This window comes from Misgurnus anguillicaudatus, chromosome 7 (assembly GCF_027580225.2).
Source record: "Misgurnus anguillicaudatus chromosome 7, ASM2758022v2, whole genome shotgun sequence".
Lineage (NCBI taxonomy): Eukaryota > Metazoa > Chordata > Actinopteri > Cypriniformes > Cobitidae > Misgurnus > Misgurnus anguillicaudatus.
The window spans coordinates 5713969-5741409 of NC_073343.2; the positions used below are offsets into that span (position 1 = coordinate 5713969).

At 39.1% G+C, this 27441-nt stretch overlaps 1 protein-coding gene across 1 annotated transcript in view; it reads right to left on the reverse strand.

Annotated features, from left to right (window-relative positions):
• Positions 1-21543, reverse strand: part of chrm3a (cholinergic receptor, muscarinic 3a) — a 152176-nt gene extending 130633 nt beyond the window's left edge. The window contains exon 1 of the mRNA XM_055171867.2: positions 21328-21543. The gene's annotated coding sequence lies outside the window, so the exon portion shown is untranslated. The remainder of the gene's footprint in view (positions 1-21327) is intronic.
• Positions 21544-27441: the final 5898 nt, after the last annotated feature.

Below are 27441 nucleotides of genomic sequence, written 5' to 3' on the forward strand. Positions count from 1 at the left end.
AGCTGTACGACTCCACGGCCTCGCCGAAGAGGCCGGTCTGTGAGACAGGAGCATTCAAGAAGTTGTTCTCGCCTGCGTCCGTCAGCCAGACACAGCCAAAGGTGGCGATCTTGAACCACTGTCGTGAACATCGCACGACTGAAGGTCGCGGCCTCCCTCGTAAATCCTTGGTGAACCCGTAGCAACGCTATTGCGTGCAGGGCTGAAGCCGCCTCTCCGCATGCCTGACGGACAGCGCCCGTAACCGGACGACTATCTACAAACACGGGAGGGAAGGGTTGGGTGGTCCCTCCAGGAACGCAGCTGCATCGCAACCCCCCGCTCCACTGAAGGGTCCCTGCCCTTAGCAGCTCCATTGGTGAGGGAGGTGAGGGGTGAAAGCTGAAGCTGAACGGCCGGATGGCCGCAACCACGTCAGCTCTTCGTGCCGTCGGGAAGAAAGGCAGGAGCAGAGGACCGAGAGGCCCGAGCAGCTCCGAAATACCAATCACGTGGGCGGTACGGTTCGGGCGGAGAGGGGTTAACCCCTCCAACTCTACCGTTACCGCCGCTCGAGCGGGCACGGCCGCCATCTCCGGAACGACTCCACTTCGGAGGAAATTGCACACCCCTCTGATGCTGCAGAAGTGAACGGGACCAGAAGGAGGTCCAATGGATTCGGCAGACATCGTAGAACACGACTCTGCCGTCTCCACCGGAACCTCAACCGGCTGAGGATGAAAGGCCGGTAGGTGGAGGACGCGCCCTCCGTCCTCCTCAGCGTAGTGATGCGAAGAGCGTCATGCGAGCGCTTGACAGTCGCACCATGGCGGTGTCAGCACTGCAAAGACGCGGACAGCATTCCCGTAGAAACGTCAGTCGTCTCCGCAATCCAAGAGGGTTATGCTCTCACAGAGAGAACAAAAACTCTCCACGAGCGCAGCCTCAGAGTGCTTGATGCCCAAGCATGAAGACAGCGCTCGTGACCGTAACTGGAACCCTTATACCTCTCACATCCAAGATCGCACGGACGAAAAGCAATCCTGAAAAGGACGCTGATCTCCGAATATACGAGAGAGTGGCTGTCTTTAAAAAGACACAGAGCTCTCACGTATCACTCTTTTAGGGAAATCACTCTTTAGGTGCTCAGCTGATGATGCGCACAGGGAAAGGCAACGCACACACTAAACTCAAAACAAAAAATATGCAGAGCAGTGGAATACTGCGAGCGTCCGCTGTGTTAGTACTGCTTGTCAATCAACTTCAGCAACCGTTCCCAGAAGAGCAGATAGTAGCTTCTCAGTCAGATAAAGCCGGCTTTCGAAGCGAAAAAAGCTGATTTCCCTATTTGCACGTGCGCCTTATATACGCACCTGGCGGGGCGGCGCCAGCATTATGCAAATATCTCAATGCCAAGTTCATTGGCGTTTTAGTAGTATTCGAAGCAGATTGGTCTCTCTAAGCGAGCTCCCAATTCGTCGGTCACGACGTGACGTCGTAGTGACCGACTGAAAGGGAACTCTTCATTTGTCGTTTGTGCAATGTTATAGTGATCATATATAATTGTCTCTTTAATAGAATACATCCAGAAAATACATTAAATGTGTATATAGTATTAAAAACTGTAAAAAAATGTAAACTAATGTGTCAAGTTTTTAGGGTAAACTCCCCTTCCACTTGAGCAATAGCAGGAAACTGCATGATCTCTTAAACATAAATAAAATTAAATCCTAATTTCTAATTTTAAAGAAATTAGTCTTTTTACTTAATTCTGCCTAAAAACGCTCAAGATGTGTTTAGTGCCAAGACAGGTCAAACTAAACACTGACAATGCCTAAAGAAGACATTTAGTCCAGAAAATTTAATTTTTAGTTTTTTTTTTTGGTACATATTTCCTGTATTTTCTGTTTGTATCTTAATAAAATAAAATTGAAAAATAAATGGACATGAAAACTTCTAAAACAACAAGTCTGGCGGTGATGGCCTAAGACTTTCAGTACTAAAATGTGACACATGCTGGCAAAATGAGTCTGAATGAGCAAACTTAAAAAAATGAGTTATTTATATTTTGATTCTCTGTTAAAAAGACTTCAAAACAATGTATTATTTTTTTGGGATCTGACAAAAAATGACAGAGCTACACATGTTTGAAGCTGACAGAGTCAGCAAAGTCACTTTTGTGAAAAGTTAAAGATGTTTAAGGGTTTAAAAGCGAAATCACGGCATCCATACCTTAAAACCACTGGTAAACTAATAGATTTAGCACACAAAAGTCAAAAACAATACTATAGGAGAAATATATATTTTTTTCTTTCTTTAATTGTTTGATTGACATTGAGACAGCATTTAGATCTACTGTAATGCAAGGATCTAATATAATGTTACACATCAGATATTTTTCACAACAGTTAACCAAACATTCACTTAAGACATAACAGATTATAGGTCCTACCTGTGTAAATTCTTGTCAAAATAGATATTTTTAAAACTAATTCTGTGTAAATGTCTTTATATCAGGTTTGCGTGTCTGTGCATGCTTCAGATCTATGAGTTGAAGAAGATCGCTTTCATGTTTTATCACTCTTAATAGCTATTTTAACATCAAGTCTGGCACTCTATTTTCTAATTCATGCATTTTTAAACAGAAACAAAAAAGGCATGTGCATGTGGACGGACAAGTATCTTTGTATTAGGTTAAGCATGATCATTTTAGATGTTTAATGATTATTTAGAGCATTGAGATCAATAGACGAGGGCTTAATGTACTTATTTTTATGAAAACCTCAATTTCGACAAAAATCGACATTCTTTTGCCCCTAGCAGAAAATTAGACGGTGCACGTTCTGAATTATTTTGCAAGAAAAGTAATAAAAAAGTGAAAGGGGTTGAAATGAAAAAAAGTAGTTTTAATGACTTCTTATTAAATCCTTCATTAGTGTTCCAGATATAAGCTGAAGGAAATATGTCAGTACCAAAAATAATAAAGAATATTACTGTAATTTTACACTCTTTAACCCAACATAATCTCATTTTTCCTGTTTCTATTGCCATATTAAACAAAATACACTTAATGAAACACACACCAATGCAATGAAAGCCTTAAAGGGTTGAATTCTATCAAATCATTTATTTTAAATTCAGACCACCTAAGTTTGCAATATATTATTTCTAACTAACTTTATCTCTCTGGTGTGTTCAAACTGGTCACCTACAGGGCAGTGAAATTCAATACTGTATAATAAATTAGGGTGAAACAATGACTTGAAACACATGGTAGAAACATGATATTTGTGCTTGTAAAAACAGTAACTTGCAAGAAAGTGACTATGGGCGAGTACAAGCCTGTTTCCTGGACACAGACTCATTCTCATCTTGGAGTTTTTAATACTCAAAGTCTTATATACAGAATAACCCAGTGTAAAGATTAATCTGTGGCTTGGCAACCAGTTCTTTCATCTTTAGAGGAATTGTGAATCCCAAGATTGAACTTTAAATTCCCAGTGAATATTCCCATGTTAATATGAATCTAATGTAAACAAACTCCAAAATCTGATTTCTGAAGAGTGCAGACATCCCTTCATTATTTAATAGCAAGCATTCGGCATGTTTCCATTAAAGCGGCAAAGCCAGGACTTTGGAATCTGTCCAAACTGAAGGATGTGACTCATACGTTATCTCCTTCTCAATGTCACCAAATATGATTTATGATGCATTAATTATATTTACTAAAATCACGGCTTCTCATAAGTTAATAATCAGCCATGGAAGACCCAAGGTCGTAATCTCTCCCAAGCCATTTTATCTTTTGCCTCTGCTGAGCCGCGAGAGGAAAGCGACAAGGTTAATTGCTCTCCTGACCACAAACAGGCAAAACGATGCTTAATACTGCCATACCAAAACATGCTACCAGCCGTACAGTATGTCACAAAGTTCAAAATATAAATAAATAATTCTGCATAATTACAAGATAATGAACGGAATCGAATAGTACTTGTATGGCTGCTTTATGTTGCAATAATACACATATAAAATGGTATTCTAACCATACATGCAGTATGCTTTAAGACAATTAGCATGCTATGCACAACATACATACTATATGCATCACAAATACAGTAGGAATAGTGGTATGCTAGCTATTCCGAACACATCCCGAGACATTTTCCCGGCGATCAGTAAAGACCAGAAGGCTAGAATCCTCCAATCACTGATGGTTCCCAGGTGACCTCTGGTATCAAAATTCTACTTATCAGCATCCACAGACCAACCACTGAAAGATGAGAGGACACATAGAGAGAAAGATGTGTCGCGCATGCGTATGTGTGTGTGTGTGTGTGTGTGTGTGTGTGTGTGTGCGTGTGTGTGTGTGTGTGTGTGTGTGATAGAGATAGAAAGAGAGAACAGATAACGGGAAACCGAGATAAGACGCACAATCTACACAAAAAATAAATAAATTATACATAAAAAATAAAATATATTCATCGGTAACCAATTCCTTAGGCAGAGGAAGAGCATCTCCTCCATTATGATGTTAATTCCTCCTCATTAGCTTGTCTGCATTAACAACATTTTAAAATACAGTCATTTAAGGACTAGCACTATGTTTTTGTATTTTTCTAATCCACACAAAAGCTTTAAAAAATAAAACCCTCTATTTCTGAAGTTTTAAAAACCCTGTCGGAAAAGGGATTAACATTACCTTTGATGCAGAACATTGGACCGAAAAACGTGTGAAAAATTGTCAGGATTTGGAAAGCTTGAATGATGTTTAGAGTTCTGTGACTCGATCAAATCGCTCAAAACCACAAAAAGAAAACCATGTTTAAAGGTGCAGTGTGTAACTTTTAAAAAAGGATCTCTTGACAAAAAAATGCAATATAATATACAAATCTATATTATTAGTGGTGTATAAACACCTTGATTTGTATTGGTTTAATTACCTTAAAAAGGGCCATTTTTATCTACAAATACCGCAGGTCTCCTTACATGGAAGTCGCCATCATGTTTCTACAGTAGCCCTAAATGGACAAACTGTTCTACAGAGCGCAATTTGTCGCTACATTGTCTCAGACGATGACATGTTTGTCCTGTGGCGGCTACCGTAGCTTCTCATTGCGTTTCGAAATAGAGGTTGGTTGCAATTCCCAATCTCAACACTAGATGTCGATATAATCCTATACTGTACCTTTAAATCTGCCAGTCACTGTCTTATGGACAACTACTATAAGGAACATTAAACAGACACTTCACTTTTTAAAAAAAATTATACTCATTTTCCAGCTCCCCAAGAGTTAAACATTTGATTTTTACCGTTTTGGAATCCATTCAAATGATCTCCGGGTCTGGCGGTGCCACTTTTGGCATGGGTTGGCATAGTCCATTGAATCTGATTGGACCATTGGCATTGTGCTCAAGAATTACCAAAGAGTTTCAATATTTTTCCTATTTAAAACTTGACTGTAGTTACATCGTGTAATAAGACCGACGGAAAATTAAAAGTTGAGTTTTTCTAGGCAGATATGGCTAGGACATATACTCTCATTCTGGCGTAATATTCAAGGACTTTGCTGCTGTAACATGGCTGCAGCAGGTGCAATGATATTAAAGGGATAGTTTGGCCAAAAATTATATTAAACCGATGATTTACTCACCCCGAAGCAGTCCGAGATGCATATGTTCATCATTTTTCAGACAAACACATTTTCAGTTATATTAAAAAAATGTCTTATATCTTAAAATAACTAGCTTCTGGTAGCGCCGCCCAGAGGTGGGTAGTAACGAATAACATTTACTTCGTTACATTTACTTGAGTACATTTTTTGGGTAAGTACTTTTAGAATAAATTTAAGGATGGGTACTTTTTACTCTTACTCAAGTACATTTCTAGGGGAAAAAACTGTACTTTTACTTCGCTACATTCGGCGGCGTTACTGCGCTACTGTCAAATGGTAATAATTAATGAATTAATGTCACCAGCATACCAGCACCAAAACACAACATATGCTGGTCTTGCTGGTATGACCAGCATCGGATGCTGGTGCTAATGCTGGTTTGGTGCTGGTTTAGCTGGTGCTAATGCTGGTTTGGTGCTGGTTTAGCTGGTGCTAATGCTGGTGCTGATGCTGGCTAAGCTGGTGTTCACTCGCAAACCAGCACTAAAACACAACATATGCTGGTCTTGCTGGTATGCTGCTTTTTCAGCAGGGGATTCAATGAATTATGCTAAGCTATGCTAAAAGTGGTACCGCCAGACCCGGAGATCAACTGAATGGATTCAAAAACTGTAAAAATCTAATATTTAACTCTAGAGGAGCTGGAAAATTAGCATATTTTCAAAAAACTGGAGTGTCCCTTTAAGCAATTGATGAGAGAGAGCTTATCATTCACTAACCATCATCACTCTTAAAAAAGTAAACATCAAATATCTGGAATGAATGATCTTGCTATTCCAACTATATAAAATAAAAACATCTTAATTTGACATTGTCAGCATGATTTTGTATGGGTTCACCGAATATAAAAACAAGAACGGAGAGAGAAAAAGAGAAAAATAAGGCAAAGTAACATTTCAGATTAATCACGTGATGTAGTGATGTTTGCTCTTAAGTGACATCTATTCAGAGAATGTAGAGCGCCATAAAACCAGTTCAGTGAAAAGACACCTTGTCAGTGCTCAGTCCGGTATTTACTGGGCATTTTTCCCAAGGGTCCTCTGTGAAGATCACCTCTGGAAGGAGTTTAATGTGTTCTCGAGTGTTCTTGCAGCCCTGCGCAGAGAAAGGTGGGGTTCACCTTTAACTACTGGCTTGCTTATGACTCTTTTGGGAGCCTTCAGGCATGAAACACTACAGTCTGGAGAGTAAATAATATATAAGAAGCAAATATGTCAATATTTTTTAAAATTTCAGTCTTGGCACACCTGCCTCTGCAAGGTGAAGACGCAACATTCAGCCTTACTAATACACAAGTTGCTTATACATTATGACATATGTCTAAAGTATATTTTAGCTTGGTGGTGAAAGGTCGTTTTAGAGAAGGATTTTGAAAATACCACCTAACTAAAGTATTATTTAAGGAGAAGGTCTGTAGACACATCTTAAATAGTTAATGTACACTTTCAATGGACGTTAACAACAAAAAATATTATGTAAGGGGATGGTCTGTACACATCTTAAATATTTAATGCACATTTTCCACGGACAATAAATGCCTCATTTCACTTTGCATCTGTTTTTGGAGTCTTTCCCAGAGCTTGGTATATCTCAGAAGACTTTGTGGAGGTTGCATTTTTTTATATTTTTCAATCTCTAATTAGATGTTTCTCCAAAAATGACTTGGGAAATTCAGGTAAACATAGCAGTAAGAACGTAAAGCTACTGTATAAAATAAATGTTTATAGAATAGTTTCGATAATTTGGTACTGATAAACACTAATGAGAAATGTTCGAATTTAAAGTGAAATATGGGATATATTATTATATAGGCTTTGCTGTCCTTGCAAATGACAGTTTGAGGCACTGTTTCTAAGGCTCCTGAGACATCATTTATTTTCTGGGGAAGATCTGCAAAGACTGTTGAATCTCACTTCTGTCCAAGTGAAACAACTGATATTTTTTGCAGGCAGACTGTTGTTAGACCTTGTTTATCAAAGAGTCAGCTGGAAATTCGGAAAATCGAATAGGCAAAAGCACAAAAGAGCACTGGTTAAAAAAAGCTTAATTTCTTCCTATAATACGAGTAATTTTCATTTGTTTAAAGGTGCATTTTGTAACTTTTGGAATTGACGGAAATGCAATATAATATACATAACTATATTATCGGTGGGGTATAAAGACCTTACATAATGAACTGTATTGTTTTTATTACCTTAGAATGAGACTTTATATCTACATATACAGCGAGTCCACTAACATGGAAGTCGCAGCTATGTTTTTATAGTAACCCTAAACGGACAAACTGCTCTTCAGAACGCGTTTCGTCCCTACGTTGTCTCAGACAACGACGTGTTTGTCCTGTGGGGGCTACCACATGCGTTTTGAAATTGAGAGGTGAACTGTTGGAGCAGTTTGCAATCTCACCACTAGTTGCCACTAAAATTCACACACACCACATTTAATAGTAGTTAATTTTTCATAAAAAATAGTAATGAACCACAAACTAAGCATCTGTTTCAAAGTCAGAGGGAAATCCAGGATTTTACGCACACTATAAAAAATACTTTGCTGCCTTAAAAGTCATGTCAACAGAGATGAGTTGTCACAACTTTTAAAATATAGTTGAGAAAAGTCAACTTAATTTTATAAGTCATAACAACTCACCTGTAGTTATAACAACTCATCTCTAGTCAAGATAAATAATAGCAAGTTGAAATGACTTCCGAGCTGATTCAACCAAAAATTTAAGGCAGCAAAGTATTTTTTACAGTGCATGTATATCACGGTCATATCATATGGCTTATTAATTGTATTAATAACAAATAATGATAAAGCATCTGCTTTTTGTGATCCCATTTTTCAAACTTAAGTTGGTGTGTAAGGTTGCTGTAAGAGCATAAATAATGCCTGCAAAATTATAAAGCTCAAAGTTCAATGCCAAGCAATATATTTTCTTTAAAGCAATATTCAAGGCTTTTGAAGGACTGCAGAGAACAGCCAGTTTGGACGGCAGCCCTCTACTTCCCAGATATATGACGTCAATATTCGGAATTTTTGACTAACCTTCACCCACAGGAATACGCCAGTCGAAAGCTAAGCTGTTGAATCACTACACACTAAACCAGCTACACAATCAGAACTCATTATGTATTTCTAAAAGGGGGACTTCATAGAACAAGGAAGACATCGACCCGTTTTTATGGCAGTGAAAACAGCGGTATAGAGAAAAGTAAATTTTGTAAAAAATACTGCGTTTTTTACACACAAACATGAACCTGTTACATTGCACACCATAAACACAATCAAAGATTCGAAAATACAGGAAAAATAATACTTATAATACTTATAAGATTATATTAAAAGCTCTGTGTTGCTTTTGCACTTTTTAAAGTACGCTTTTACACCTGAATGCTCTAATTTGTGGATTTAATCAGCTATTTAGTAAAAAATCTAATTGAGTAAACTAGGGCTGTGCAAAAATATCGATACAGCTAACTACCGTGATAATTTTCCACGATAGTGTATCGATATTTCAATCTCTACTAACGGTTATTATTTTATTTTATTTTTTACATCAAATCCCTCTGTGTGCGTCAAACGACCTCCTTTGCCGCTGCTGTAGTTGTTGCTGTCCAGTTGTCTGTCACATACGGCCATACGGCCAATGTCTCAGAAGTTAGTGGGAGTGAGAAAATGGCAGAAATTTTTAAAACGCCTGCAGCTTTCAAAGCTGGTTTCCCAGACAGGGATTAGACTAGTCCTAGACTAAAATAAATGTAAGAGCTGTCCAAACGGAAAACAACTTGCACTGACATATCTTAAAATACATCAGTGCCCTTTTGTTTTGCCTAAAAATGCACACAAGTAATGTTTTAGTATGGCATGTTTGTTAAAAGTAGTTATATTTCCTAATTAAACTAAGGCCTAGTCCTGGTTTAAGCGAATCCCTGTCCGGGAAACCACCCCTTAGGTTCAGGGTTTCCCGCAGAAAATGTGTTAGTTAAGGTGGTAGGGTTGGCGGGTGGATGGGGGCCGAGGGAGTGGCAATCAAAGGGGGGGGGGGCGTATGCGTCATGATGAAAATTTAAATATTTTATTAAAATAAATAAATAAAAGATTTATTTTTAAAACACTCAAATAAAACTTAATTTTGAAGAAACTATGACAAAAAATGAACACATACTAGATTATTAATGATTAATGTTTTTACCTCTAAAGGGAATAGCTGCGTGATGAAGTGAAACTTAAAGGCGAACCATGACAGATAGCGCAAAAATGGTAAAAACTGATTATTTCCCACTATTAATTACATTATCTTAAAGGAGTGTAACTACTGTAGCATGTAAATAATGCACATAAATAAAGTGAGCAAGAGCGCTCAACAATGATATCGAATCAAAAGGCATGTGAAACCAGGTAGCAGGTTGCTAGCAGGTTGCTCAAACAACAAAATCACCAGCTAACTTACTTTTTGCAAGAACTATAGGCTAATACAATAACAGGCTTAAATAACCCCAAAATACAAGTCCATTTACAGTTCTCACGGACACGCGTTTTATCAACTGGCTATCCTCCAGACATGACGGACCACTTCTTCTCATTTCGGCCGTGTGGTGCGCGTGCACGGTCGCGGTGTGAAGCACGTCTGCGCTATTCTCTGAGATGTTTTATCAACTGGCTAGTTATCCTCCAGATAGTGACGGACCACGTCTTTCTCATTTCGGCCGTGTGGTGCGTGTCCCCGCTCGCGGTGTGATGCGTGTACGCGCTATTCTTAGAGATGCACTTTTTTTGGGGGCGACCTAGTTAAGGGTTTCTAAGCTTAGGCGGGCCGCCTTAACTGAAATATGCTGCGGGAAACCCTGAGGTTTTTATCCAATCAGGGGCGTCAGACTGGGGGTAAAACAAGTACTGATTACCAGGGCCCCAAAGGAAGAGAGGGCCCTTGAAAAGTCTGGAATATATTATGGGGGTGGGGCATGGGGGCCCATCAGGACTGCCTATGAACAGGGGCCGAGATCTTGTGCAACACCCCTGTATCCAATTATTCAATAAATAAATAAATAATCAGTTGCAGCCCTATTTTTGGGTTCGAAGAACACATCATTCCCAAGAAACTTTCCCAAGGCACACATCATGTCATGCAAAGTGAAGTAAATGGTTAAATCGCCCCATCCATGGATCCGCATGAGTCAACTCACAAAGCTGTTCAAGAAATGAACCGATCTTTACACCATTTCCCAGCTGCATGCTTCATTTAATTGTGTCGAAAAACAAAAGCAGTTTGTGTGTGCAACCTGGTGTCAGCAGGTGAATTTTAACAGACGCGCCAACTCCACCGAGTTAATAGGCCTAGGAACTCTATGTGGCATATGAGAGCAACAAACAAGTCAGACATTCTCTGTGGCAGTCCAGGCACTTGGTCTTGGCATTGACCAATAAGCTCCTGTCTCACTCCAAATGAATGAGACGTAAGAGAGCAGTTTCAGCAACCGAAAAACACCAAAACAACCTGTTGCGACAAAGGACTAGGATGTCTATAAGTCACTGAAGCTTTTCTTAAACCAATTTCACAGATTAAAGAAACCCCTTTTCTAAACAGCAAGCCCCGGGGTGGTCAATCATTGTGTCTAGTGAATCAAGCTAGACTGACAAAACTGATGGATTGATTGTGCCTGTAGTGGCCTCTAGAGATTAAAAAAGACTCTTGAAGCCACTTTCGCTGAAAACAGAATGCTATCGTAATTTAAACGCTACACTTCATTTAATGGATCACTGTAAATTCAGATTTAATGACCTGTTCATGTACACGTAAATCAACTTTAAGAGAACAATTGCTATTGTGACACTCCTATACATGGATTACATTCGTCAGAGAAACACTTAATAAAAGGGATTAGGAACTAGCAATCCAGAGCTAATGGGTATTCTGTCAGGGTTACTGCCTTAGATCCTCCGTGAGCTGTGGCTTTAATATTATCCAACTCATATACTTTCCTCCTGAATATCTAGGATCAACTTTTCAATGTGTAAATCCAAACTCATTAAACAGTATCTGGAGAACCATAGTCAGTAAACTGTGAACTTCCTTGCAAACTTGCAAACTCAATTTTCGACGGAGGTCAATATGGTAATATTTTGTGACACAGTTGACTGGATATTTTCCCCAAATCCTTAAAGACATTAATTACGAACACCCATGGTACATGCAATTTTGTACACTGCATCACTTTTTCCACAGTTTTACTAATTCTCTAGAGAGCAGGAGTCCTCTTCGAGTGCCATATTTTAAAAATATAAATATTATGCAAAAAATAAAGGCTAACTTATTATGTTTTTGTTACTTTTGATTTAGGTCATATATTAAAAAACATTTAAAAAAATGGACACATCTCGTATCCAGTATTTTGCCTTTTAATTTGCTGAAAACTAAATATATATATTTTATTTTAAGAGCCAAGATTTGCAAGAGCCATATGCTAACACTTCAACTGTGAACATTGCACAAACAAGTGCAAGTGTAAATAATCAACACATGTATTTTTGTATAGCACTAACTGTATAGCAGAGCTCTTAAACTTCTTTTGTTTATAACTGTTTAACCTTCATAAATTGTTACATTATACGTAATTATATGCATGCAATCATAACATATTGTCTTCTCATAATGACTAAAATTGCACTTTATGTTTCCTATTTTAATATAAAAAAAATATAAAGGTTATAAACCACCTTTCCACTGTACACGACATTCGGACACGACTGTCAAAGTTCGCCCCCTAGTGGCAGTTATTCATATCAGTATAAAATTTTAGTTTAATCGTAAACCTGTGTCAACATGGAAGAGAAGCTCATTCCAGCGCAAGAGCGTTCAATCTACGAATATTTATCATAGTGGAAAAAATAAATGAATGCAAATGAAAGAAACAATAAACGCATACCGTATTTTCCGGACTATAAGTTGCTCCGAAGTATAAGTACAGTAGCACCAATCAAAAATGTGTCAGTCAGACGAATAAACATATAGAAGTCGCAATGGACTATACGTGGCATTTATTTAATAAAATTGTTTCAAAAAATCCATGCCGAAGAACACACATTTCATCTGGCGAGGTAAGTTATTCAACTAAACAATAGAACACAGAACAGGCTGAATAGATGTTCGTACGTAATCATAACATTATCAGTTATTTACACGATAAACAATAGCATACCTGGAAGCCTAAATAGGCTAAATTAACCGAACAAGCCACCAAGCATCAAGTTCGTGGACTCGTCATTACACATCACTGAATCCACTGAATTACATAAATACTGGAGCGGACAAATGTTAAAATTAATTCATACAGACTTACAAGGCACTCCTGAGAATAAGACGCAGCACCAGACAAAATATGAAGAAAAAACATATATTCCAAAAAATACGGTATATGCCAAGAGTTACTAATAAAAGTTAAACAAAAAAGGATCATTAATTTTTTTTACCCTGAACACAAAGTGTTCACACACAAATGGTTAGCACCCCACACAGCCCCTATGTGACTCTCCTTCCGGTTAATTGCCCGTTATTTGTCATGTCATGTACAGTGGAAAGGTGGATTTAAAGTAACCACACTGATTTTAAATCAGACAAAGATAACCGGCGGGCCGGATAAAGATGATTTGGGGGGCAGCATTTGGCCTGCAGGCTGCCAATTGACTAGACCTGCTCTAAAGCAACATCAACTAAACAAAACACCCCAGCTAACTAAATTTACATTACAGAAACACAAACTCCTGGTTAGTGATGGCATGCATCTGCCCTAAGGCCACATTAAATTACTGAATTTTCCCAGTTAGGCTACCATAATCTAGTAGCAAATCACTTACTGTAATAAAGTGTAAAAGGTTATTGTGATTATTTCCATGTGGCCATCAAGGCAGCGTCCCTCTACAATAGTTTTAAAGTAGATGATTAGAAAAGTTAGATAAGCACCCATATTAAAGTGTATTCATCATCCAGAAGTGATGTAACAGGAAAAGTTATCTAACGCAAACCAGACGGCATTGCAGAACAGCATCCGAATGGAATCCAAATCCTCTTTTCTATCAGTCAGAGAAAGAAATGTCAGTCTGAACTGCCTTAATCCAGATGCTGGACACTCTGGAGAATTATTTGGCCGTGAAACACAATCAGTACTGCTTCGAGTGAGGGACTACAAACACTTAAAATCACAGCCAAAGACTCGAGATCCTAATTTACAGTCTGTCGACAGATAATTAGAAGTTGTTTATTTCTTTAATGTTTAATCACAATTTAAATACACAAACACTGAGTTTCATAAGCAATTATTTCCTGAGCTTGACAGACATCTAATCGCATTTCAAGGAGAGGACAAGCTGTCCATGAGCCATTGTTTTTGCTTCAGGCACCACATGCAGTCATTTGACATTGGGAAGAGGGTCTGAAAAGACTACAGGATCCAAGAAGGGACAAGAAGGCACTACTGACGTGGAATAACAATGGAATGCATTCGCTTTTGATTCATTACACATCAATACGACCCTGGCTGGCCTTGTCACATCTTGATTCGCTTAATCCATTAATTTACTTCTTACCGGCAGAACTCTTCTGGCTAGGCTAATGGACTTAACCATTTAATTAACATGCGAAGCTAATCAGCAATATTTTGATTGATCTCGCTTAAGAATTAAAAGTCTTTTAGTGCTACGTACGGACTTCGTCTACCCATTGGGAAAAAATCAGCATGCCTGCAAGGCACAGTGTCCTTCAGAAGTGTATCTCATAATAGCTTTACCCGGTTACTGAAGCATAGATGCGTCGCTCAAGCGTTTTAAAATTATGATTGCATAATGATAAGTTAATGAGGTGTGACTGACAGAAAGAAAGACAGGTGTGTACTTCTAGTTGTGCGTGTTTGTGCTGCCTGTGTCATGTAGTTGTGAACAGAAAGATCGATGGATGGATAGATACAGTAAACAGAGAAATGGAGAGATTGATGGATAGATAGACAGGCAGATATACAGACAGATATACATACAGATGGATAGATAAACAAACAAATGCATATGTTGAGGGACAGACAGACAGACAGACAGATATAAAGACAGAGATAGATATACAGATAGATATACAGATATACAGATGGATAGGGAGACAGACAAATGCATATATTAATGGATAGATAGACAGGCAGATATACAGACAGTTAGGCAAACAGATGAACAGAGAGACAAATGCAGATATTGACTGATGAAAAGATAGACAGGCAGATATACAGACAGTTATACACACAGATCGATAGATAGACAGACAATTGGATAAATTGATGGATAGACAGGCAGATATACAGACAGACAGATAGACATACAGATGGATAGATAAACAGGCAGATATACAGATGGACAGACATACAGATGGATAGATAGACAGACAGACAATTGGATAGATTGATGGAAAGATAGACAGGCAGATATACAGACAGTTAGACAGACAGATGGATAGATAGACAGACAAATTGACAGATTGATGGATAGACAGGCAGATGCAGACAGACGGATATACAGATGGATAGATAGACAGACAAATGTATAGATTGATGGATAGACATGCATACAGACAGACAGATAGACATACAGATGGATGTATAGACAGGCAGATATACAGATGGATAGATAGACAGACAAATGGATAGATAGATTGATGGATAAATATACAGACAGTTGGACATACAGATGATAGATAGACAGACAAATGGATAGATTGATAGCCAAATAGACAGACAGATGGACGGACAGACAGAAGGATATATACAGACATACAGACAGATAGTGAGAAAGACAAATTGATAGATAGATTAGGCAAATATATAGACAGTTGGACATACAGACGGATAGATAGACAAATGGTAAGATTGATAGCCAAATAGACAGACAGGTGGACGGACAGACAGAAGGATATATACAGACATACAGACAGATAGTGAGAAAGACAAATTGATAGATAGATTAGGCAAATATATAGACAGTTGGACATACAGACGGATAGATAGACAAATGGTAAGATTGATAGCCAAATAGACAGACAGGTGGACGGACAGACAGAAGGATATATACAGACGGAAGGACAGATACTGTAGCTGTATAGACGAACTGGTAGACTGATAGACAAACGGATCAATTGAAGAATAGACAGACCGATGGGCAGACATATGGAAATATAGAAAGATGGACACCTAGATAGATAGATAGATAGATAGATAGATAGATAGATAGATAGATAGATAGATAGATAGATAGATAGATGTCAGGACTCTGCCTTGAAGTCTTGTTATATTTGTATTTTGTCATGGTGGCAGAGTTCTGGCAGTCCCTGGCCTTGTGTGGAGGTTCATGCCTTGTTTTTGTGTTTGGGCATGTACCTCCGGTGTCTTGTCATTTGTCCCCGCTCCCTCGTTCTCCTGCTTATTGTTAATTATTACTTATTCCCATCACCTGTTCCCCGCTCGTTATCTTGTTTGGTTTGCTCTATTTAATGTCAGTGTTTCTTTAGTTCTGTGCAGGATCATTGTGTTGTGTTGTGTGCTCGTGTATTCAAGTCTAGCGATCTAGTTCAAGTCATAGTCTCAGTCTCAGTCTCAGTGTTATCTGTCAGTTTATGTTTCATGCAGTGTTGGGTAAGTTACTCAAAAAAAGTAATTAATTACTAGTTACTAATTACATCTTCAATCATGTAATTAGATTACTTTACAAATAACTCTCTCCAAAAAGTATTTAATTACTTATTACTAATTACTTTCTAAATCCTATTTAGTACATGATACAAGGATAGGCTTGAAATGGCTCGAATAAATAATATATAAAAGTACATCAATTATTCTGGTCCCACTTTAGGGTCCAATTCTCTCTATTAACTAACTGTTAACTACTTTTGCCTCAATATACTCCAACAACTAATACTAAAGAAGTTATACATTTTAAGTATTGGTAGAAATGGGGAGGGTTAAGGATGTAGAATAAGGTTTTGCAGAATCAGGCATTAATATGTGCTATTAAGTATTAATAAACAGCCAGCTTCTCATTAATATTAATGCTAATAATCAACCAGGTAATAGTGAGAATTGTAAACTTAAACCATGTTAAATACACTATTGTATTATAGTATATATAATTGTTTAGAGTCCATACACAGTATTTAGTTACATCAGAAGTAACTGTAATTAGATTACAAGAAAAATAAGAGTAATCCCTTACTTTACTTTTTCAAAGGAAAAGTAATATAATTACAGTAACTAATTACTTAGTAACTAGTTACACCCAACACTGGTTTCATGTTGTGCACCCCCTCGTGGGTCTTTGTTTTGTTTAGTGTTTTGTAATAAAGTGTTTTCTGGTTCCCCCTGACATCGTCTGCTATTGGGTTCATTCGTCCTGCAATCCTCTTAGAATGATCCTGCCAACATTGAACCCAGCGACGGTGTCGGGGTCAGCTGCAGCTGCAGCCCCCGTTTTTGTTTTGTTGCCGGTCGTGGTGCGTCCTCTCCCGGAGTGGCTTACCAGAGGGGTCCGTGACCGGTTCTTCTCCGAGCTGTGGAGGGCCGCTGTAAATTCGGATCCAGACCTTGGGGAGTTGGCGGCCTCTTTCGGCCCAATCTCCGGCTTGGCCGCTGTGTGGTTTCCTCTGGGGCTGGCCCAGTCCGCGCCGCCCACCGAGCCCGCGCAGTCCGCGCAGCCAGAGCCGGAGCCCGCGCAGTCCGCGCAGCCAGAGCCGGAGCCCGCGCAGTCCGCGCAGCCAGAGCCGGAGCCCGCGCAGTCCGCGCAGCCAGAGCCGGAGCCCGCGCAGTCCGCGCAGCCAGAGCCGGAGCCCGCGCAGTCCGCGCAGCCAGAGCCGGAGCCCGCGCAGTCCGCGCAGCCAGAGCCGGAGCCCGCGCAGTCCGCGCAGCCAGAGCCGGAGCCCGCGCAGTCCGCGCAGCCAGAGCCGGAGCCCGCGCAGTCCGCGCAGCCAGAGCCGGAGCCCGCGCAGTCCGCGCAGCCAGAGCCGGAGCCCGCGCAGTCCGCGCAGCCAGAGCCGGAGCCCGCGCAGTCCGCGCAGCCAGAGCCGGAGCCCGCGCAGTCCGCGCAGCCAGAGCCGGAGCCCGCGCAGCCAGAGCCGGAGCCCGCGCATTCCGCGCAGCCACTGCCGGAGCCGCCAACAGAGCCCGTGCCGCCGACCCGTCCCGCGCATCCCGCGCGGTCGATTCATCCCACGCAATCCCAGCTGCGTCCTCGCCCCAAACCCCCGTGGACTGTCCTGTTTTAGTATCTTGTGGACTTGAGTGTGTTTGATAAGTTTTGTTTTGCACCTTTTGTTATTTTATAGTCTGATGTGTTCATAGTCTTGTCATGTGTATTATCTGTCATGTTCTTGTCTTGTGTGTTCCCTTTTTGGACGCCAGGTGGTGTCCTTTGAGAGAGGGCTACTGTCAGGACTCTGCCTTGAAGTCTTGTTATATTTGTATTTTGTCATGGTGGCAGAGTTCTGGCAGTCCCTGGCCTTGTGTGGAGGTTCATGCCTTGTTTTTGTGTTTGGGCATGTACCTCCGGTGTCTTGTCATTTGTCCCCGCTCCCTCGTTCTCCTGCTTATTGTTAATTATTACTTATTCCCATCACCTGTTCCCCGCTCGTTATCTTGTTTGGTTTGCTCTATTTAATGTCAGTGTTTCTTTAGTTCTGTGCAGGATCATTGTGTTGTGTTGTGTGCTCGTGTATTCAAGTCTAGCGATCTAGTTCAAGTCTAGCGATCTAGTTCAAGTCATAGTCTCAGTCTCAGTCTCAGTGTTATCTGTCAGTTTATGTTTCATGTTGTGCACCCCCTCGTGGGTCTTTGTTTTGTTAAGTGTTTTGTAATAAAGTGTTTTCTGTTTTCCCCGACATCGTCTGCTATTGGGTTCATTCGTCCTGCAATCCTCACAATAGATAGATAGATAGACAGACAGATAGACAGACAGATAGACAGACAGATAGACAGACAGATAGACAGACAGATAGACAGACAGATAGACAGACAGACAGACAGACAGATAGACAGACAGATAGACAGACAGATAGACAGACAGATAGACAGACAGACAGATAGACAGATAGACAGATAGATAGATAGACAGACAGATAGATAGATAGATAGATAGATAGACAGACGGATCAATTGAAGAATAGACAGACCGATGGACAGACATATGGAAATATAGAAAGATGGACACATAGATAGATAGACAGACAGACAGACAGACAGACAGACAGATCAATGAAAAGACAGACAGACAAATGAATAAATAAATAGATGGATAGACCTACTGATAGACAGATAGTTTAATAGAAAGACAGACAGGCAAATGGTTGGACAGAATGACGGACAGACAAACAGACATATAGATGGACGGACGGATCGACAGACGACACAGCAATTTTAACAAATAAAATAGACGGTAAAATAACCAATGAGACACATTAAGATGTAACATTACAGGTCTTCTGTTATATTACGTTTATTTTGAATGTGTAAGTCAAATGTAACACGATGAATCACAAAGCTGTGAAAACGGACTGCAGCATGTCTATGTGAGAGATAAAGTGACAGACAGAGAAAAGTGTGTGCGTGTCTGTGTAGGCATGCAACTGAGAAAAGAGAGAAATCAAAAAGAAAAAGAAATATAAGATAAAATGAGCTCAGAAAGAATAACAGGTCAGACGAAACTTTCAGGGATCACTTCACTGCTCAGAAGTCGTTTTAAATCCCTTCTTATAAGGGCATAGCGCACTCTACGGCATAGCTCTTTATTCGTTCCTTTAATCTGATTCTCCAGCCAATTCGCTTACACAGAAGTACATGCACAGCCCCTTTTTCCAAAGGCAGTAATGAACACACTGTTCCTTGTTGGCATTTTTATATTGTTAAGGACAGAACAGCACTGATAAAACATAGTGAATTAAACATGAGGTGGTCCATTACTATTTGAACGACGCATGCAGTCTGTCCGGACACGTATGTCGCATGCCCGATTAAAAATGTATAAAACACTTTATGCTGGTGGTGCTATACTGACATTTGCACTACTGTAATAAATTCACTGGCTTTCTGTAAAATAATGTCAAAGGTGATTTTAAAATAATGCCAGACACCTGCTGAAATTCACTAAGGGCGTACTATTGAGTCCCTGTAGCTCAAATGGTAAAGCAATTAGCAGTGCAAAGGTCACAGGTTCAATCCCAGAGAGCTCGAATATTGATAAAATGTGGAATGCCAATCGGATGCATAAATGTAAATTCATACTAGATTTCATGTGGGAAAGTATATTTGGGTATGGCTATAAAACTATAAGCTTTTGATAAAAAAAAAAAAACAATTACACAAATGGCTATTTTCTCCAGCACTAATTATACATTTACATTTCCTAGTGTAACATTGTCTTAAATTATTTATATCAAACTGAAAATCAAAAAACAATTCAAGGACAATGCACTAATAATGATGAAATTGTGTAAATTTCGATTTGTATATTTTGACCAATTTTTTAACTGTGTTCTCAGGAAAAGGGTGTTTCTCATAAATGTCACGACTGGACATTTTTGCAGGATTCAACCAGCCTCTGCTTTCCCTAAAGCTATAGACAACCTGATCAAAACCATAAACACACACACAACGAGAGAAATGCATTACATGAAGTTTAATGGATAAACCCTGCTCAATCTACTGTGCAAAATGGCACAGCACTTCTACTTTTCTGTGTGTGCATCTGATCATAAAGATTAAAGCAGACTCAGTCTTACATTTCTTATGGGAGAGTGCATTGACAGGCATCAGATTAAAGTCAAAACATTTCTTTACTGCGCCCCCGCCCTCAGCTGCCATCAGTTTCATCTTCTGAACGCTCGTCACCCTGTGAGCAAAAGCGCGCACGAACTTTCACAGCATTTAAGGGACGTTTCAGGGCTCGGGGACGCGACAATTTTAGGTCGCCAGTTTAATGCGCCCTCGCCTTCTCGAAACAAACAAAACACCGGCGGGTGAGCGCGCCTGCCCCAAGAAATTCGTCAATTCAACATCTTTCCCGCGAGATCGTTTACCAACACAGATGCTCGCATTCTGGCCACCATTCATAATAATATAGCAAGGAAAAAGATGCGATGAGCATTCAAACACATCCACATTCAATTTATGACAACCATTATTGAAATATCCATGGTTTTATTATAATGAAAGTGTAACAACGGTTTTTTTGTGTGTGTGTGTGTGTGTGTATATTATTAACCTATCCAGAAGGATTTTAAGTACATAATAAATAAACCGTATTAAATACCTTTGTATTCTTTAATACTGATGGTAAATTTCAAAAACACTTGCATCTACATAGATTTTACAACAATTTAATATATAGAAATCCTAAAGTATACTACATTTTTTTTATGTGGCTAAATACACGTCATGGTTAAACTATGGATAGTGAGGCAATGCTAAATTTGTAGTAATTATGTTTTACTACAATTGAAAACAAACTATGGTTACTAAGAAGCAAATAAAAAAAGAAATCCTTACACGATTTAGGCGCACATTCAAGTTTACCCAAACAAATCTGAAACTGCACATAACCGCTTTATACCAAGCATGCAGAGATTCTTGGCGGTAATTCCCGTTATATGGTTGTAAATACAGCTTACCTCACTACATAGAGTTCACACACATGAAGGTGCGCACTGGGAATAACTTGCTCTTGTCCCTCTTGTAGTATTTTGGTAGATCCGTTAAAAGCGCACAGATCCTCTCCAAAAAAAAAAAAAAGCACTGACAGGCTTGTGCTCGGACGTTTGTTGCTGGACGCTCGCGTGCTGCTGATTCTCCGTATCTCGCTGGTCATTAACTGCCAGGCCACTGGAATCTCCCGGAGCTCACGAGAGGAAGGCGTGACGAAGGGAAGGTGTATGGGCGTGATTGGCTAGAGTGTCCGTGACGCTCCAGCAGGTGGCAGAGCCCTCATATATATCAGTCATTCAGAAGGCACAAGCACAGCACACATTCACAAACTGCGCAGACTTGTAGAGGAGACTTCTCTCTGAGAATTTGACGTGCACGTATAATAAATGTGTTGACATTTTGTAAACGCACATGATCATAACTCTTGAATTGGACTTTTTAATTAAATTTGATAAAGGAATAGGCCTATGTTTATAGGCAATTCGACATGCATGTGTGACAGTAATCTTTAAACCACACAAGCAGTGGCAAGTCATGTCAAACAACAAAAAATAACCAAAACAAAATCATTTGTTTTTGTATTACGTAACGAAGGTTTGTACTAGTTTGATACTGAGATATTAAAGTCACCCTGACATCAAAATGAAGGTTTTTGGTTAAAAAATATGTTAGCCTTAAGGATATTTATAAACGAGTGTGCTACAAATCATTGCAAAAATTCTCATTTAGAAGATAAGGATTCAAAACTTAAAGTCTTTTAACTTCTGCCAAAACAGATCAATGACTCCATGAGTGCACGTAAGTTCATCAGATATTATTTATCTTCCTTTCTTATTTGTAATGTTTCATTATTCTTAAAGGACACATTTCACAACACAAGACTTTTTTAAGATGTCAAATAAATCTTTGGTGTCCCCAGAGTGCGTATGTGAGGTTTAAGCTCAAAATACCATATAGATAATTTATTATAGCATGTTAAAATTACCACTTTGTAGATGTAAGCAAAATGTGCCATTTTTGGGTGTGTTCTTTAAAATGCAAATGAGCTGATCTCTGCACTAAATTGAGGTGCTGTGGTTGGATAGTGCAGATTAAGGGGCGGTATTATCCCCTTCTGACATCACAAGGGGAGCCCAATTTTTTCACGCGCTTGCAGAGAACAGTACAAAATAAAGTTACAGGGTTGATCTTTAACACATTTTCTAGGTTGATAGACGCACTGGGGACCCAATTATAGCGCTTAAACATGAAAATGTCAGATTTCCGTGATATGTCCCCTTTAAAAATATTCATTCATTTGTTCATTCGTTTTTTTAAAGGGTTAGCTGCACTTATAATCATAATCTCATAATTAATGGCTGGGGATTTAAACACACTCTAAAACATTGCCGTATAATATAAAAGAAACACTATTTGCTATTTTATAAAACAACTTTTATGAATTTTGAAGTGTACAAGTCGCTATAAAACGGAACTATCCGTTACCTAATTTTCTCCGTAGTGATGTATATCCGAGTCAAAACCGCTTCTGAAATGAAATAAGGCAGGGCTGGATTTGAATTTGTCCATCGAGATCTGATTGGATCGTTTGAAGTTGGGTCGTGTTGCTATTTGCTAATCGCTGCAATCTTCTCCCGGACCCCGCAAACCTGTCACACCATCTTACCAAAGTAAAGAGAGATCATTTTGAGAAGGGGAGGAGATTTGCGTTTTTGATTAAAGATTATGGGGGCACATTAAAAATATAGCAGAGGATTTTCTCCAATTTTAGAAAAGAACCGCCTTCTTCACTTTTTTAAAAAATGCAATTGCGCAACACTCCTGATTGACAACTAGGAGGACCAAACGGCTTGATGATCCACCCGGAAAAAGAAAATCCTCCGCAATACCTTTAATTTTTAAAAAACAGTCATTTGTAAAAAAAACAACGCAACATTCTCCAAAACAAATTACAGTTTCTTGTTTTTTTTTCATGGCGACTTTAAGCCAAATTTTGACTTGCGGTTTTGCTGTTAGAATAAATGCTTGGTGAGTCTCAGTCAGCTCCATATAAATTTATTCTATATGATTTCCTCTAATACATATTTTTATCTGATAAAACTGAAGAAAAAAATTAAGCTAAGAAAACAATTTTAAAAAGTTTGTTTAATCCTAGTCACATTATTACAAATAAAAAAACCTCCATACCCAAAGTATAGTTTTAATGACACCCATACGCTTTGGCTGAACAAAAGCCTGTTGTATCTTCTGTCAGTTGACTATTTATATTCTGTATTCAGATGATGTTATAGACATCAGTACAGTATAAGTAATGTTTCCGTAAATATGCAGCTGGCATACCCCTGGCATAATTTACTGTGACAAAATACACCAGAGAGGAAATTAAATGTATAAAGAGGAAAAGAGAGAGGGAGAGAGAGATTATAGAGGAGGTAATGATTTACTGTGATTAGTTGAAATTATGTGGTATTATACTGTTTGCTGTAATCTGTTAGACTAAACACCCAAATAAGCACCTGGAGCTATAATTGGGTCATTTCTAGATTTATGTTTAGTTTATTGTTATTTCCTCACAGTATGCATTTTGCACCAATGCCAAGTTCAATTTAACAGTAATGCATATTTCATTTGTGTGTTTGACGCAGTGAGATTCAACAAATCCAGTCAAGACACAAAACAAATAAAATATAATTTCCCCCTTTCAGAAGTAGAAGGTCTGGAAAAAGACAAGTAGGCACTTCATTGCTTAGAGAAAGTCAATTGCACTGTTTGCAATATTCAACTCAGGATGAAACCCAAAGAAAAAGACAGAGAACGAGTAGAAATGGAGAAGCAATGTGAAAAAGTAAGAAAGATAGATGTGTGGTAATTAATAATGATAATATAAAGAAAGGAAGATAACTGAAGTCTGACCAACTATGTATCTCTTTCTCTCTCTAGATCTGTTTCTTAGGGACTAATTATGTCACAAACAAACTGGCCGTTTTCCGGGAAATTGAATGTTTCTTTACCTACAGGGTATTAGTTTGGCAAACACTGTTGTCATAAATGATTTACAGTGTCATCTATGTCAACAAACACCAAACTACCAAACCAGAGACTGAAGCACATTATAGTCCAGATCACATGTGCCTGCGGTGTCATCAATGCTACTGTAATAAAACACAAGACACCCAGATGTACTATAAAGTTGCATTTTTTTATGCAGTAGATCATTTTGTCTCATTGAATAGCTAAAATTGGAGTGGACTCTTATCTGTGTGGACGAGTAAATGCTTACTACAGCACAGGAAGATTTCTTGCTGTTTACTTCCTGTATTCTCAGGGATACAAGGTACAAAAGCCGACACCTTTTCAGAAAATACACCTTTGTACCTAAAGGGTGCATATTGGTACCTCAAGGTACACATACTGTATGAACTTAAATGACATATTAGGACCTTTTAAAGGGTACCATCCCAATGACGGCTTTTGTACCTTTATTTCTGAGAGTGTGCCAGTGGCACTTCTATTTGATTGGCTTGGATTTCACTGTCAAGTAAGGTTTTCCCATTGTCCCTCCTGCCATACCTTTCCTTGTCACTTTCTCTCAGTACTTGCGCATTGTGCAAAATTTTACCAAGCATCATGCAAGAAAACTAATGGTTGACAATGTTTTGGGTGAACAGTCACTCACAACTCAAACAATACTAAGAAAATGTATGAATGTCGTTGAATTTAAAATTGAGGCTATTGTACACCTTCAGGAAAAAAGTTTAAAAAAGGGTACTAATACTGCATGCACCCTTTAAGTACAAATACGTTTTCAGAAGGTATCACCCAACAGGCACCTTTTAAACATTGACTGTTTCTCAATAGAGGGAATGCAACAACGTCACTTTTCCACGTGAGGAGCTCGCCCTGTTGAGTGGCAAAACATTCAACAAAATGGCTGGTTTTCATCATAGCTGCGGCGAAAACGCCAGTAAAACTGACTATTATCAGCTTAAATTGAATTTAGTTGGCCTTAACAGTGACCCTAACAACTTGCCAAACAACCAGTAGTCTGTGGACATTGGCATATGGCCAGACAGCTTTTCCTGAAATATATGTTTGTCTTTTCTAACACTATTAAACCATCCCACTTTTGTAGAACACAAGGCTCATCATAATGGATGTTTTTTAATGAAGGCACACTGACAAAACTGTGCAATTACACAGAATAAGAGTATCCATTGGTGTTTTAATAGGATTTTTTATCCCACAATTTTACGTAACTGGCATATACTGCTAGTGATGTACTTCTCCTTTGAGTGTTTTTTGCAGTCTGAAAAAAGAACAATCCAAATTTTTGTTGAATCTGTTAGCACAATCGATATGCTAATGCTGTCGCGCAGACTTTTTGCCACTCAGTGGGCGTAACCGCAGTCACTTTCGCCGAAGGTGACGTCACGTGCATACCCTCTATTCCAAGAACGCCAAAAACGGACTTGCGTTCTCATGGAGCTCGGTCTTGCCAGGCGTCCTTGGAGGAACAAACTCAGAAGGTTGCGAGAAAACAGAACGCACTTGTGAGAATTGAGATGTGTGCGATTTTTCTGGTGGTCACCTAACATCCCCAGATTCAACATTGCAACATTCATAAAGTGCCAAACATACCATTATCTGCATTATTATATACATTATTTTTTTATTATGACATTTTGTAATGGCAAATACGTAAATATTTCAGATAGCTTGTGAAGAAATTATAATATAATCTAAAATAAAAAACTCAATTAAGATTAGTTAAATATCAAATTTTATGTATTTAATACTCAAAATGTTTACCAACAAACTTTTACTTTAACAAGCGTCTCACTCACGTGCGCTCGACGCATTTATGACAACTGTGAGGGGGGTGAATTTTTTTGTAACTCTGTCGTTTAAATTATATTAAGCTTTAAAGTGCATAATTAAGGGCGTGGCCACTTGAGTGCTGTCACTAGAGTCGAGCTAGGTGGGCGTGGTTTCAGCAACCAGCCACCTCAGCTTCATCCACCTCCCGCCTCTTCCAAGTATATATCGCTGCAGCCCGGAGACTGCAGGTGGGAGGACCTTATGCCGCAAGTGGGAGGAGCTTATGCCGCAAGTAGGAGGGATTTCAGAAATGTGCAAGTAGGAGGAGTTTACGCTTCAAATGGGACGGTGGTGAATTCTCTGGAAGTTTGTACAGCCCACTTGCGGCTAAAGCTCCACCCACTTGCTGCTAACCCACCCATTTGCAGCTGGCTCCGACCTCCGTTTATACCCTTTTCGATATCCGTGAGTGATGTGTGGGGACGTGTGGCCAAGATGGCGACAACAGTCACCACCTACTATTGGCTTCAAAAATGATCTTCAGAAACCTATGGGTGATGTCACGGACACTACGTCCATCTTTTTTTACAGTCTATACTCAAAATGTTTACAAACAAACATTTACTTTAACCAGCGTCACACTCTCACACACTCGACAGCGTTAAAAACAGTTGTGCGTTGCACTTCCTTCCTCCACCATCGCTTTGCCGCAATGACTTCTGGGGCGTAAAACTATTTCAGCATGCAAGGCTGCACTCGATGCATCCTTGATATCAAGAACACATCCGGGTATTTTTATGCGTCCTCTGTACTTGCGTTCTTCAGAACTGGAATTGGGTGAGGACTGGAGTGTAGAACCACTGTTGTAGACTTAAACAAATTTTGCATATGAATTTATTTATGAAGCAACAACTAGATCATTTTAAAATGGATCAGTTGGACTGAAGTATAGGAAAAGGAAATCACAGGACACATGGAAACAAATAACATGAAAACGCATCCCAGTATGCACTTAGTGAAGTTGGTTGAGATGAAGACAAGAGTGTACAGAAAATAGAAAAAGGAAAAAAATAAAAGTATAAGATAGTTTTGATTTGTTTTATATGAACAACTGAACAAAAGATAAGAAGATTAAAAACACAAAATAGCTCTTCTTTGATCTGTAGTCATTTTGCATGCAATAACTTTTTCTATTCTTTTGCTTTTGCTTTGAAGAATAGCTCATTCTTATTTCCTTAAGAAAAAGAGAATTGGTCCTTGAA